We start from the raw sequence: 12,908 nt of genomic DNA on the forward strand, positions 1-12,908 counted from the left end.
CTATATTTCAAAGCTACAGTAATCAAGACAATATGGTACTGGCACAAAAACAGAAATATAGATCAATGGAACAGGATAGAAAACCCAGAGATAAACCCACGCACCTATGGTCAACTAATCTATGACAGAGGAGGCAAGGATATACAATGGAGAAAAGACAGTCTCTTCAATAAGTGGTGCTGGGAAAACTGGAGAGCTACATGTAAAAGAATGAGATTAGAATACTCCCTAACACCATACACAAAAATAAACTCAAAATGGATTAGAGACCTAAATATAAGACCGGGCACTATAAAACTCTTAGAGGAAAACATAGGAAGAACACTCTTTGACATAAATCACAGCAAGATCTTTTTTGATCCACCTCCTAGAGTAATGGAAATAAAAACAAAAATAAACAAATGGGACCTAATGAAACGTAAAAGCTTTTGCACAGCAAAGGAAATTACAAACAAGATGAAAAGACAACCCTCAGAATGGGAGAAAATATTTGCAAACGAATCAATGGACAAAGGATTAATCTGCAAAATACATAAACAGCTCATGCAGCTCAATATTAAAACCCAATCCAAAAATGGGCAGAAGACCTAAATAGACATTTCTCCAAAGAAGACATACAGATGGCCAAGAAGCACATGAAAAGCTGCTCAACATCACTAATTAGTAGAGAAATGCAAATCAAAACTACAATGAGGTATATCACCTCACACCAGTTAGAACAGGCATCATCAGAAAATCTACAAACAACAAATGCTGGAGAGGGTTTGGAGGAAAGGAAACCCTCTTGCACTGTTGGTGGGAATGTAAACTGATACAGCCACTATGGAGAACAGTATGGAGGTTCCTTAAAAAACTAAAAATAGAATTACCATATGACCCAGCAATCCCACTACTGGGCATATACCCAGAGAAAGCCATAATTCAAAAAGACACATGCACCCCAATGTTCATTGCAGCACTATTTACAATAGCCAGGTTATGGAAGCAACCTAAATGTCCATCGACAGATGAATGGATAAAGAAGATGTGGTACATATATACAATGGAATACTACTCAGCCACAAAAGGGAACAAAACTGGGTCATTTGTAGAGACGTGGATGGATCTAGAGACTGTCATACAGAGTGAAGTTAATCAGAAAGAGAAAAAAATATATAGTATATTAATGCATATATGTGGAACCTAGAAAATGGTACAGATGAACCGGTTTGCAGAGCAGAAATTGAGGAAGCTCAATTATGCTCTACAGGAAGTAGAGCATAAACGTATGGACACCTAGGGGGGAAAGTGGCAGGGGGTGGTGGTGGTGGTGTGATGAATTGGGAGATTGGGATTGACATATATACACCAATACGTATAAAATGGATAACTAATAAGAACCTGCTGTATAAAAAAATAAATAAAATAAAATTTAAAAAAAAAAGAAAAGCCACTGAGGGACCTTGGCCAAGTCAAACTTCCCATGCCTCATTTTCCTCTTCAGTAAAATGGGGCTTGTAATAGTACCTACCTCATAGGATTTAGAGGAGAATTAAATGAGTTAATATATGTAGAGTGCTTAGAACCGTGCCTGGCACATAATAAGAGCTATTATTTTAGCTAAGTGTCAACTAGTAGGTGTTAACCAGTGCTGTCGGCTCTTCACAGCCTATAGAATCCCACGACCTTGGCATTGTGTCTTCTGATAGAGTCCCAAGGGGGCAGCAAATTTTTCTGTAAAGGGTCAGGTAGTAAATATTTTAGGCTTTACAAGCCACATACAGTCTCTGCCACATAATCTTCTTAGGGTTTTTAAGTCTTTAAAAATGTAAGAGGCACACGTGTATCGGTCACACATTCCCTCAACAGGTGTTCACTTATCACTTATTATGTGCCAGGTACCTTTCTGGATGCTGAAACTGCAAGGATGGAGAAGTTAGCCTTCAACCTTTGGGATGGGATGCTCATAGCCTAATGCAAAGACAATCACAGCACCATGTGTAGTGAGTGTTTTAATAAGGGAGGAAGGGATGTGCTCTGATTGGGGGAAGTTGATTGATGAGGAGAAAGAGAAAGAGAAAAAGACACTTGAGCTATACCTTGAAAGATGCGAGGAATTCACTCAGCAGACAGAGGCTGAGTAAGAACAAGGAGATCTCCAGAAAATTGCAGTTTCGGGGATCAGAAGAGGCCCACAGGTTAGTGAGAGCCAGATCAGGGAGGCTGGGCCCCGTACACCCACTGAGCCACTGGGACTTTATTCTGTAGGCCTCTAGTTTTCAAAATAAAAAAAATTTTTTTTTTAGAAGATGTTGGGGGTAGGAGTTTATTTATCTATTTATTTATTTTTGCTGTGTTGGGTCTTCGTTTCTGTGCGAGGGCTTTCTCTAGTTGTGGCAAGCGGGGGCCACTCTTCATCGCAGTGTGCGGGCCTCACACTATCGCGGCCTCTCTTGTGGTGGAGCACAGGCTCCAGACGCACAGGCTCAGTAGTTGTGGCTCACGGGCCTAGTTGCTCCGCGGCATATGGGATCCTCCCAGACCAGGGCTCGAACCCGCATCCCCCGCACTAGCAGGCAGACTCTCAACCACTGCGCCATCAGGGAAGCCTTCAAAATTTTTATCACGGAAAAATTGTCTTCAGGCAACATCTTAATCTAGAGCCCTGGATTCATGTAAAACAAATCTGGTTGAAGCTGGGTGGTAAATTCAGAGCACCTCCCTCCTGCTGGCCGCCTTCACCAGAGGCAGGTCAGGGCAACCTCTGAGCCTCCTGGCAGCACAGTTGGAAACCCACAACTCCTGGCAACGGGCAGCAAGCTCAGGGGCCAGGGAAATCCTGTGGCTCCACTTAAATTCTCCTGAAGTCAATAAAATGCCATATGTCTGTTTTTATCCTGAGCAGACATCCTGTTCTTCCCCAGCAGCACCTCTGCCTTTGCTGGTCGCAGACTTGCCCCATGCATCTTTACACTTAATTACGCACTGTCTTGGGTCATTATCTAATTGTTTCTTGAGCATGTTTTCTCCCCATCTAGATGAACTGGCCTGAAGACAGGAAGTGCATCTTGCTTCTCTTATATCTCACTCAACAAGGAGATGCTGTTGAAGGGAAGAGCTGTTCCAACCCTAAGATTCTAAGACTCCCTATAGGAGGAAAGTATTTTCAAACAGAATAAGAGCAGTAACACAAGAAAACATCTCCCAAGACAAGCATTAAGTTAGTGCAAGTGGAGTATTTAGTGGGGAGGTGTTTGTGTTTTAGGACTGAAGGTGGGTTGATCAGATTCCTCAGTTCACAAAACGTTATTGCTTTGGGTCCATACACAACTCTTCTCCTCTCACTTTTTTATAATTTCCTTTCATCTCCATTCCCCAACCCAACTTCCCTCCCTACAATACACAACATTTTTTTGTGTCTATATGTATGCTTTGACTGTTTTCTTGCATGCATGTATTTTAATATATAGAAATGGTATGTTCTCAGGTTTTAGATATTATCCTAACCCTGATGTTTTCAAGATTTATTCATATTGACAAGCATGCATCTAGTCCATTTCTCCTACATGCTGCCAAGTATTCCATAATCTGTAGTCACTAGATTTTACATATTCAGACCCTAAGAATGGACAACCAGGAGGCTTCCAGCTCCCCACTCCCTCAACAATGCTGCGATGAACATCCTCATACAGATTCCTTACAGATCTATGTGGGAAATTCTCAAGCACATATGCCCAGGAGCAGGAAAGTTAAATCATGTGGTGTGAGTGCAAGTACTGCCAGGGTGCTCCCTAAAGAAGCTGCCCCCATCCCTTCTCTCACCAACCATGCCTGAGGGTTTCTGGAGCTCACATCCTCACCAATACTGAGGAATACTCAGTGTTATAGATTGAAATGTGTCGCAAAAAAACATATGCTGAAGAACTAGCCCCCAGTAGCTCAGAATGTGACCATAATTGGATACAAGGTCTTTGCAGATGCAGTCAAGTTAAGATAAAGTCATTAGGGTGGGCCCTAATCCAATATGACTGATGTCCTTATAAAAGGGGGAAACTTGGACACAGAGACAGACGTACACAGACAATGTAAAGAGAAAGATGTGGGGAGAATGTCATGTGAAGATGAAGGCAGAGATTGGAGTGATGCACCTCTAAGCCAAGTAATGCCAAAGGTCGCCAGCAAACCACCAGAAGCTAGGAGAAAGAGATGGAACAGATACGCCCTCACAGCCCTCAGGAGGAACCAGCCCTGCCAACACCTTGATTTTGAACTTCTAGCTTCCAGAACTAGGAGATAATAAATCTATGTTATTTAAGCCCCCTGGTCTTTTATACTTCGATACAGCTGCCTTAGGACACTAATACTCTCAGCTTCCCAAGTGCTGCCAGCCTGATGGGTATAACATAATATCTTATTATTTTTCTTTTTATTTCTCTAATTACTAGTGAGTTTTAACATCTTCACATGCTTTTTAGTCAAATGGGTTTCCTTGTGAACTACCCAATTTCTATCCCTTTGCCCACTTTTTCAAAGAGGTTCCTATCTTTTTCTTATTGATTTGCAACAGCTCCTTGTAAATTTCAAATATTAGACCCTTAGAATTTGATACTTTACACACATCTTCTTCCAAACTATTATCTGTCTGTTAACTTTATCAATTCCTCATTGGGCAGAATTATTTAATTTCTATTTAATTAAATTCACCAATTTTTCGATTATGATTTGTGCAATTGAGGTTTTGCTTAAGAAATCTTTCCCCATTCCTATGTCCAAAGATGTTCTCCTACATAATGTTTTACAAACTGTATTGTTTTACCTTTAATGATTAAAGTCAATATCTGTATATGGTGTGAGCCAGAGAGCTGTTTAAAAACACAATGTATAGCAAAATGCTCTAAAATGTAATGGCTTAAAACTAAAACAAACATTTATTTTGCTCACATACCTGCATCGTAGGTAGGGATCAGCAAGGATGATTCATCTTTGTGCCATGGAGTGGCAGCTGAGACGACTCGCCTGGGGCTGAAGGATGTGTTTTCAAGATGGCTCACTTATGGCTGGCAAATTCGTATGGCTGGCTGTCAGCTGGTAGTTCAACCAAGGCTGAGGGCTGGAGGTTGCAGTTCCTTCCCACTTGCCCCTTGATTGTCACAGACTGTTCGGGCTTCCTCACATTATGGTGGCTAAGTTCCAAGAAAAAAAGAAAAACGGCAAAGGCTGTACCACTTTATATCATCCAGCTTCAGAAATCACTAAGCATTACTTCCACTGTGGTCAAAACCTGCCCAGAATTAAGGGAGGAAACATATAAGCCACCTTTCAATGGGAAAAGTGTCAAAGTCACATTGTAAAAAAGCATATGTGGGAGTGGAGGGAATGTTGCAATCATCTTTGGGAATCGAATTGGCCACAGGATCCAACTTTATTAGCAGCTCATCTTTATCATTTCAGAAGTTCCTTTATACACATGGTCTGCTGCTGAGCTCTCTGTTACACTGCTCTGTTTCTCTGTTTTTTTGCCACATTACAGCTAGTAATGTGTCCATATCTGGTAGGGTAAGATCTCTCTCTTCATTCTCCTTTTGCAAACTTGTGAGTTATTCATGAACAGTTACTTTTCCATACAACTTTTAAAACACATTTATCAAACTCCTAAAAAATAATCCTTCTGGAATTTTCTTGGGATTGCCTTGACTTTATAAGTTAATTTGGGGAGAATAAACATGTTATATGGTCATCCCACTCAAATACATAGAAATTACTCTGACCATTTCTTCTGACTTCCTTTTATAGCTTTTAAGACTTTCAATATTTCTTCTATAGAAGTCTTATCTATTTCTTGTTAATCCGTAAATATTTCATAGTTTTGGTTGCTGCCATGAATATTCTTTTTTAAATTATATTTTCTAATCTGTTTTTGCTGCTGTTGAGAAATTCTATTGATATTCGTAAGCTGATCTCGCATCTGACAGCCTTGCTTAATTCTAATAGTTCAATCTGTTGCTTTTGCTATATAATGATCACATTATCTGCAAATAATGACAGTTTCATTCCTTCCCCTCTAATTCACACCTCTAATTTCTTTTTCTTTATTTATAGGCTTGGCTAGGAAGCCCAGTATTGTGCTAACACTAGTGAATGATAATGGAGGTCCTTATCTTGTCTCTCTGACCTTAAATGGAATGTATCTTTCTCCACTAAGTGTAATTTGTGCCTTAAGTCTTTCATTACAAACAGGTATTGAGCTTTATTAAATGCCTTTCTGAATCTACTAAGATAATTATGTGATTTTTTTCTCCTTTAGTCTATTAATGTGTTGATTATATTACCGTGTTGAATCATTCTTTTATTTCTGAATAAACCTCCCAAATGACAATATATTTATATTTTTAACTACTAACAGTTGATAAGCTACAATATTTTATCTAGGATCTTTATATCTGTAATCATAAGCAAAAGAGGTCAGTAATTTTCTTTTCTTGTATTGCCATCATCCAATTTTAGAATAAAGATTATATTCAACTCAAAAATGAGTGGGGCAGCTTTTGTTGTTTTCTCTTTCCTATTTTGAGGTTGCTAGAAGTGAACTGTAAAACTATCTGAGCCAGGTGCCTTTTTGGAGAGGAGGTCTTTGATTGCTATTGCAATTTTTGGTGCTTACCTGTTTATTCAAGTTCTTTCTGTGTCTCCTTTAACCAACACAGCCATTTAATAGTGTTCTCTAAATGTTCTCATTTCATATAGAGTTTCCAAATTTAGTAGGATGAAGTTATTCATAATTTAGTTCCCTTATTTTTATATCTATTTATAGCTGTCTCTCTTGAAAAGATCTGTATTTTTTATTAAATATTTTTTCCTGATTAGTCTTTATAAACACATATCTTTATTAATTATTAAATAGCAATAGGATGGTTTCTGCTACTTATATTTCAAAAAGAAAACAAAACACAAGTGTTTGCCTGGCGAGTCACCACCAGACCTCACCCACCTCTCCATCCTGGACACCACCTCTCAAGTCTATACTCTACGCAAAAGAGAGGTCAGGAGCCTGAGCCCATGTCCCTCTGGGCCACCACTCAAGCGTGCCCTCCAGGGGCTACTGATCCACAGGCTATATGGGTATTTGTCCCATTTTTCTCATCCATCCCCAGCAAGCAGTGCCACTGAGGAAACAATTCCTAACTGCTCACCATGTTCCCACCTTTGTACAGAGCCATACAAACTATAATCTTTTCTCCCAAACAAACACACACTCTAGCGGGGAGATAAGAGTAACACTGAGGAATGCGTGTGAGGGGAGAAGGAACTCTGAGCACAGACTTGGATCATCCCACTTCATCACCGAGCAGTCTGAAAGGTGTGAGGGAAGTGTTCCAAGTGAGAGCAGTGCAGAGGACCCAGCCAGAGATCTGGAGCTCCATTCCCTCTGCTGTTTCCTTCCAGACTAAAGACCTGCCCCAGCAATGGAAGAAGGAGAAGGAGAGAGGGGGCAAATAAAGAGGCAGAGTAGAACACGGCAGGAAGGCTAAGAAAAAGGGCATCACTGAGCTACACTAATGCAATCAGGACATGTCCGATTACAACAGCTAATATTTGTGTCAGTTTTCACACAGCAGGTACAGGGGACTACCTCAGTGGATTCCTCCACAGCCCTGAGAAGTACAATAGCACAGCTTTACAGGTGTGGAGACTTCAGCCCCCAAAGACTGTGAATCTCCCAGTCTTACATAGCTGGCAAGTGGCAGAATTGGGTCCCCAAATCCCTGGCCTTCTGACTCTAACATTGTCCTCTTTCCCCTAAACCATGTGGCCTCCAAAAACAGCAAGCTACAGGACAAAGGGGAAACCAGCTCCCTGTTGTTCACCCCACCTCTGCAAGCCCTCATCTCTTTGCCACACTCACGTCCCTCCACCACACACAGACAGACAGACAGACACACACACACACACACACACACACACACACACACAGGAAACTGCAGGTCGATGGAAAGTCACCTTATTTGCTTCCTAAAGAACATGCTATTGTTTATTTGCCAAGAACCTCAGCAGGGCCTCTGGGCTGCCGAATATCTTGTTCTAGAAACCGAAGGGTCAGCAGTGGGAGGAGATGAGGCCTGTGCTGTCCTCAACGCCCACCCCCCCCCCACCGAAGATCACCTGTAGGTACAGGTACAGGTGCTCTGGTGGATACAAGGAAGCTCTCGAGGACCTTATGACGATGTCAGGACATGATGTGTCTATCAAAATAATAATAACAGCAACAATGACAGCAAGTAACTCTTCCTGAGTGCTTTCTATCCACTGCCACCATGATAAGATCTTTTAGCAGCTTTGAATCATGTTTAATCCTCATGATTAATGAGGTAGGTTCAAGTCTTCCATGAGCAACTGAGGCTCAGAGGGGTGAACTGTCATATCCAGGATTATACTTCCAGCAGGGGACAGAAGCAGGACTCAGATCAGGCTCATCACCTCCAGGAGACAAAGTCTTAACACCGCCTCTTTGGTTTATAAATACCTGGTGGGGAAGGATAAATCCCAAACAGCTGGTATAATTAATGTCTGCAACACCCAGAGTGGTGAGAGAAATCTTCAAAGAAGAGATAGCCTGATGCAGATATACAAGAAGGGAAAAGACAGACCAGAGGCCTGGGGTCACACACAGGAGAAATGTTGGGAGCGAATGTGGGAACAGGGCTGACGGGGTTTACGTAGGGAAGGGGAGGCTGAAACAGCCTGAGCAGGGCTGTGGAAACCACATCGATGGCTGGTCCTTCAGACTAACAAATTCAGCACCAGAAAGAGGACAGGCAGTCAGGGAGAAGAGAGAAAGAAGAAACAAGTCCACAGTCTCCAAACTTAGTTTTGTCAGTACATAGTAAAACCAGGAGAAATCTGTCCCAACCTCTGATTCCTCAGTTCTCAGGTACCTAGGACAAAGTTTCCACCCCCAGAGCAGCTTCCTCGGAATATTCCCAGTCACCTCCCTCAAAATGGAGCGGGTGTTCGCAGGTGTGTGCTCTTGGAAGGGAGAGACGGCCCTCTCACTGTAAATAAAGGGAATCAGTGGCAGACACGGGTGTTTGCTGTTAATGTGGGACCTCCCCACTGCCCCAGATCCTCTCTATCTGGGAAATAACCCATCCCCCTTGTCGTGCAGTTTTCAGTCTTATCCCATTCCAGCCACATCTACACAGCCCAACTAGCATGGCTAGCTGCCCACAGTCCATTCAAGGACCTCCCATTGAGCCAGCCAGGCACTCTGTCTGCCTTGGATGTGCAAAACCTCGTCAAGACACACCAGAGTGTTCAAGCCCCCAGAGTAAGTCACAGAGCGTGTGTCCTCCTCACTCCTGCCCATCACTAGGCTGCAGTCTTCCAGAGGGACCCGAACCTCTGAGAAATGACATTACAAAACCAAAGAGAATCTGTCTCTCAAAAGTTCAAAATTATTACTGATCAGGAGAAAGGGTGTGCATTTAGCCAGATTCCAGTAAGATCTGTAGTCCTCCATTATTAAGAAGTCTTGCTTCAGGAGCACAATTTTAACTGTTTGCTTCTAAGCTTTTTAAATATATATATATTTACATTTTTACACACATACATATATAGTAGAACACCATTTAAACTATATGACAGCAACTGCAAATTGAAATTCTGTCTTTTAAAGGGTTTTATGTACTCCTCTAACTGAAAACAGCTTCACAATAAAAAAAAGATCCAGTTTTACAAGTGGGCCCAATCAAAATAGTAACTATGGCCTTAAGGGCTATTATCCCATTGCTGTATGAAGGATTTAAGGCATATAAATGCCCGTTAACACAGCTAAGCATAATAATCTGATTTATAAAGTATCCCTTGCCAGGGCCCTTGTAGCACCCTACAATTATGCTGCCCCAATTAAAACATCCTACAAGCCTATGGGCTTCCTTGGTGGAGCAGTGGTTGAGAGTCCGCCTGCCGATGCAGGAGACGCGGGTTCGTGCCCTGGTCCGGGAGGATCCCACATACCGCAGAGCGGCTGGGCCCGTGAGCCATGGCCGCTGAGCCTGCGCGTCCGGAGCCTGTGATCCGCAACGGGAGAGGCCACAACAGTAAGAGGCCCGCGTAACGCAAAAAAAAAAAAAAAAAGAAAATCCTACAAGCCTAATAGACTTGCCCTGAAAGACACTGCCCTATAAAAGCACGACCCACCCCACAAAAAAATCCTGATGGAGGGAGTTCTATGGCAAGGTTGTGGCCGCAGAAGGGGTTTTCAGATGGAAGGAGAGCATTCTAAGTGTCTAATGCCCATGCTCAGTGTCTGCCAAAGTACACAGGAGAATGATAGCCCCACAGCAAAGAAGCACTTAGGAGGAGGGTGGTCTGGGTGTCCATCCCAGGCTTTCTTAGTAAATTTGGATTCTGCTTGTTAAAATGGGTTCTAGGCATGGGGAATCCGACTGACATTTTCTATTGGAAAGCAGGAGGAACTCTTTTGTTCCAGAGGCCCTTTGGGGCACCGCTCTCCCTCTTGGCCCACCTCCAGCCCAAGTTACTCTGCACAATTTGCAAGGTCTCAGTCATTCTTGTGTGTGTTGCAGGGGGTGAAGTGATCCTCAACTGTCTTATCTGCTATTAGACAATTTTATCATAGCAAAAAAGGAAATACACCTCTCCAAATCTACCCTCCATTCCTAGATGTCCATGGACAATTGAAATTTCCAAAAGACCTAAGAATTTACTAAACTACATGTCTCCAAAGTCTTAGTGAAGTATGAACACTGTCTCTTGACTCTACTGGGAGGAAAGCATTCAGCAAAGGAGAAAAGAAGATTTATTCACAAACAGGCAGAGGCAGCCACACACTGCTGTGTTCCTCCGCACACCTCATTCCCATTAAAGCTAAGTTTCTATTAATGTTAACTTGAAATGCTAGTGAAGGTTCAGCCAGATAGGTACTCTTATACATCTTGTAGGAAAGTAGATTCTTTGAGCCTTTCTAAAAATTCACAATCTCCCAATAGGTACCAAGAGCTTTTTAAATGCCCGGATCCTTTGATCCACTTTTGGAAATATATTCGAAGGAAATCAGCAAAATTCAGTCCAAAAGCAAAGCACACTGATGCTCACAGCAGCACTGCCAAATCTAGAAAGAGATGGGAAATGATCCGACAGTTCAGAAATAAGGGAATAACACATAAATTCTAGTTAATCCATAGACAGAGTATGATACATAATGCTTTTAAGAATGATACTTGCTTCTGTTGGAAAACACAAAATAAGTCTGAATAAAAGGAAACAAAAACTGTGTTCTTGGATAAGAAGTGTCAGTAAAGATGTCAATTCTCTCCATCTTATTCTATAAATTAAACGTCATCCTGAAACGAAGCAGGACCCTATGGTCTATGCCCACCATGTTCCCTGACTGCCTTTTGCCTGTGGAAAAACCTTAGCCAAAGAAATGAGAAAATGCAGAAACAAAGGAAAACAGTCAAAAGAGACCAAATAATAAAAGTTCAGTCATTAAGCATAGTCAAAGACATTTAGTTCCTTCTCAAGGGCTGTAGGTAACATTCTGAGCCATCACCTGTGAGCTGTCTTATAGATAGTGAAAGCCGCACCAGGTAGAAGAAGTTAACTACATGATGACCAGGCTGTAGCCATGACATAAGCTGCCACAATTCCGAGAACTGGCCTCAAAGAAATGAAACAAACTGACCCTGGAACTGAAGACTAACTGTACTAAAACAATCAAGGTGATGCTGGTCAGACCACCGACGACCAATTTCAAGATGACTGTCAGAGCTGACTGTACTGTTTCTGCATGTAGCCCCCTCCCTCAACCTATGAAGGCTCTTGCCCACTGATTGTGGGGGGGGGGGAGTCGGCCTTTGGACAGGTGTCCGCCCTTCGCCACCACCAGTTGCTGGCATCCAAAATAAAGCAAACTTTCCTTTCCACCAACCTTGCCTCTTTATTGGCTTTGAGCAGTGAGCAGCTGGACCCCACTTTTGGTTACAATCCCAATCCAAGTCACAAAAAGAGATTTTGTTTGTCCATTGTGTTGGGAGGGTAGAAATTTGACAAAATGATTCCATGGTATCTGGAAAAATAATCCATGTGAAAATAGAAAAGAAATATTAATTTTAAAGAAACAGTAGTCAGGATACCCTAGACCTCATTATGAAAATATTGTTGATAATATTTGAAACCAGAAAGCTCAAATATTGAGCTGGTAAGAATGTAATAGATAAACATTTTGGTAGGGTAATTTTTCCTTATCTTTCAATATTTTAAATGTGAACCCTCCCCTTAGTCCAGAATTTTCACCCTAGGAATTAATCTTACATAAACACTCACACTTGTGCAAACAAATATATGTGTAAAGATGTTCAATGCTGTGCTGTTTATAATAGCAAAAAAATGGAAACCATCAAATACCCACCAATAAGAGTTTGGTTAAGAATAAGATTTCCATAGAATGGAATACCTTGTAGCAGTTTAAAAGAAGGGATGGTTTTGAATGCAGAAACATAAAAGATTCCATGATATAATAAGTGCAAAAGTCATGTTGAAAAACTGTAATAATATGAACCGTATTTTATATGTCAATGAATACAAAATTAATGTCTGGAAGGAAACATAAGAAACTGTTTTAAAAAAGGGGGAAGGGGAACTTCCCTGGTGGTGCAGTGGTTAAGAATCTGCCTGCCAATGCAGGGGACATGGGTTCTAACCCTAGTCTGGGAAGATCCCACATGCCACAGAGCAACTAAGCCCATGCGCCACAACTACTGAGCCCGTGTGCCACAACTACTGAAGCCCGCACAACCTAGAGCCCGTACTCTGCAACAAGAGAAGCCACCACAATGAGAAGCCCGCACACCACATCGAAGAGTAGCCCCCACGTGCCACAACTAGAGAAAGCCCACGCACAGCAACGA

Source organism: Lagenorhynchus albirostris, chromosome 13 (assembly GCF_949774975.1).
Source record: "Lagenorhynchus albirostris chromosome 13, mLagAlb1.1, whole genome shotgun sequence".
Classification (NCBI taxonomy): Eukaryota; Metazoa; Chordata; class Mammalia; order Artiodactyla; family Delphinidae; genus Lagenorhynchus; species Lagenorhynchus albirostris.